The sequence below is a fragment of the Pelodiscus sinensis genome, chromosome 2, assembly GCF_049634645.1.
Source record: "Pelodiscus sinensis isolate JC-2024 chromosome 2, ASM4963464v1, whole genome shotgun sequence".
NCBI classification, from domain to species: Eukaryota; Metazoa; Chordata; order Testudines; family Trionychidae; genus Pelodiscus; species Pelodiscus sinensis.
Window position 1 is genome coordinate 243656743 of NC_134712.1, and position 3483 is coordinate 243660225.

The window sequence follows — 3483 nt, forward strand, 5'->3', positions numbered from 1 at the left end:
ATCTCTGGGTTTTATGGACCAAAAGGCTGTGGTTGCTTACAACCATAAGCAACATGATTTATGTAACTAGGTTTAGAGCCTCATTTGTTATCTCAGCCACTCTTTGGAAAATCAGTCTAGAAATGCTCATCCCAGTGTGTAAATACCAAACATAGGGCTCTCTTACTTTCAGTTGCTCATCAGTCCACTACCCCATCTCATCTTTTATGTATTATTTCTATGAAGCCAAAAGATCATATGGACCATCATAATGCTAAAATGTATTATCAGAAAGCTCCTTTACATTTATTTTCTTTTGATCTAGGTTTTGTATCATGACTTCCACTATTTGAGCATTCTTTGTACTCTACTATTTCCTACACACTATATTTTAATAAATAGACACACAAATGTGAACCATATGATTTGAAAATGGCAGAGGAGAAGACTCCTGGCTAAACAGCATATATTTCTTCATGCACTCTATGTTCAAAGCAGTATGCATGAGTTAGTTAGTCAATCATACAATAAGTCACTTATTGCATAACCTTTAGAGATGTTTTTAAATGTTATTGCCCTGTTACAAATGTTTCACCTCTATGAAATGAATTTTCATCCAAGTACAGTTCCAAGGTGTTACAATTACTCATCTCAAAAGCCTGGAATTCTCAATAAAGAGAGACCGACACATTTTCACTTCTAGACAGAAAGTGGGCTAGAGAATGGAAGATTAATGATGGGGAAAGCTTGCAGAGTTCCTGCCCGTTATGGGGGATAGAGAATTATTTCGTTTCAGTGGCTGTTAATTTCCATTCCTTTCACAGACACTAGAGGCTGATTGTAATGTACTACCACACCATCTTGTGTTTTTATCTGTTGAAGGCAGAATGGAGGCACCCTTACACAACTTGTGTATTATAAATTTGTGATTTGGAAGGAAAATAAAAGTAAACATAATGAGCAAAAAGATTATATGCACTGCTACTGATAAGAAATCCAGAAGCACTTGCTAGTAAATTAAACTTCATGTATATAGGAAAACAAGCAACCTACTATTGTATATGAAAACTCAAGTATAGCCTATAAAATTGTGGAAATAACTGAAGAAACAAACTTGCTGTTTCCATATTATTCAGACACACTAAATATAATGCAATCCAGTAAATTCACATCCTCCATATGTGTATATTTGAGGATATTGCAAGCACTTCTGTATGCTGTACCCTGGGAGATGCTAGAGCTCCACATGGTCCAAGGAGCAATGCTTCTGAATTCAGGTTCCCGTGGAACGGTCCTATCGGAACCCATTTCACATAAAAAACAGACTGCTTTTCTACTCTGCCTCATCTTTTGATCCATTTAAACTCTAAAAATACCCTAGCCTCTGTAGCATGATAGGTTCCTTTTTCAACCTCCAAATGTGTATGTCCCTGTTAGGACTCTGAAATTCATTCTGATCATCCCCTGCTCAAGAAATCTAAACTGAAGCTGGTTTAGTGTGCTAACAGCCTATTGGACATCCCAGGAATCACATTTTTTACACTGAACTGCCTGGAATTCCACCTTTGTTTATCTGAAGCTTACAAAGTAATGTGTTTTCTCCCACACGTCTTTTCATTTCACCACTGAGTCAGAGAAGAGGGTCTCAACCAGGAGTCTGGGGTCCGGTGGGGGGCCACAAGCTGGTTTCAGGGTGAACCTCCAAAATAAAACCAGAGAGCAAAGCTGGCATTAGATTTACAGGAGCCCAGGGCAAGAAAGCCCAACCACCGCCATGTAAAGCTCAACCCTGAGCAGTTTTGCTTTGGGGGAGCCCAGGCAGTTTTCTTGCTTGCTTCCCGTTAATGTCAACACTGGCTTTTAATCTACTGGAGATGTAGAAAAGCAGTTGCTGTGGCACCAGTGGGCTGTGCAGTTTTTTAGGATGTTAGCGGGAGGGGGGCAGAGAGGGCTCAGAAAAAAGTTAACCCCTGAGTTAAAGAACACCACCTTGGCTTAATGCTAAATTCTCAGTCTGGTTGGCATGCCCTCCTGGCTCCAAGCCAAGTTTTCCATCTGAACCTTTATCCAAGCTAAAGAAAAAATGCCTCCAGCGATGGTACTGCTGGTTTCCAGGGTGCTATTACCTTCTCTGAGTTCCCTGATACATAGCTAACAATAAGCACTCCCATCATGTAATCTATTTGTTTTCATCTATGTTTAGCCTTTTTATTTGGCACAGTCTTTGTGTGGTCTGGATTTACACATTTTAGCCTGTAGCTTCAGCAGAGATTTCAAATTCTGCAAGCACCTACCTGCAACTGAAGAACAAATAAAACAGCTAGAAGAAGCTTTTCATGAATGAAGTCCAAGTAGAACATTTGTGTGTAGGATTTGGTATGCTGCATGTTGCAGCTCTGGCAAACAAGCTCCAGACCATATGGGAAATTCAGTGCAGTTCTGGCAAGAAACTACCTATAATTTATTAATCTAGAGTGCCCTTTGAATGCTTGAAAGGGCTTTATGGGAAAAATACTATACATTATTTAATGGGAAAAAAATACATTACTGTTTCAAATTGAAGCAAGAGGACAAAATATGGTTCTTACAGCAAAGTTAGTTCTGCCATGATTCACAATATATGTGTTTCACAGTTTAACACACATCAATGTGATAAATTGCACATTTAAAAAGAAAAATCTCATATAGCATGTGCAAGATAACTGAGGCAATATTATAGTGAGCATCTTAACATTTTCATCTGACTTCTTAGACCAGAGTTTTCAAATCAGGATTTATAAAGTGGGATACCTAAATAATTGGTTGATTTTTTTACAAGTGCTGATCACCCACATCTCACACCTGTTCTCCATGCACTGCTCTATTACCCCATTTATTATTTAACCCAGCCATGACACCATGACTGGAAACACATTATGTGGACAACAATGGTGTACCCCAAAATTCTGCAACCTAGATTTTCTAACTTAGGTGGACCAGAAGCATCAAGATCCTGACTAGGCATTAGATCTGGACATTAAAAAAACAAAACAAAAACCTTCAGTTGAACCATTGTCCATCAGACACCACAATTCTAGCCCCAGCAAAATACTTTGCAAGTTTCATGTCAGTTTTGCAGAAGAATCTTGGGAAAAGGCTCAAATGCTGTTGAAACTTCCTGTATTGACATTGTGGGAATTAATTAGTTTTATTTTTAAAACGTCTTTTAATTGTGAATATTTTATTATAAAAATCATAGTCTATATGAAACATTTTGACTTTTCAAAACAAAAATGTTCCAATTGATCTGAAACAACAATTTTGGAATTTTTGAGGGAGAATTTCAATATTTGGTGGTGGTCAATAACTGAAACAAAGACAATTTACAAATCCTCTAAATCCTCCATGAATTGGAATTTCTATTTTTTGTACACCTTTACTAGGCATTGAATTAAGTGGTGAAGGTTTCAGACATGCTGAGCACATCGCACTCTCTTTGATGTTTATGGGAACTACAGCCAATAA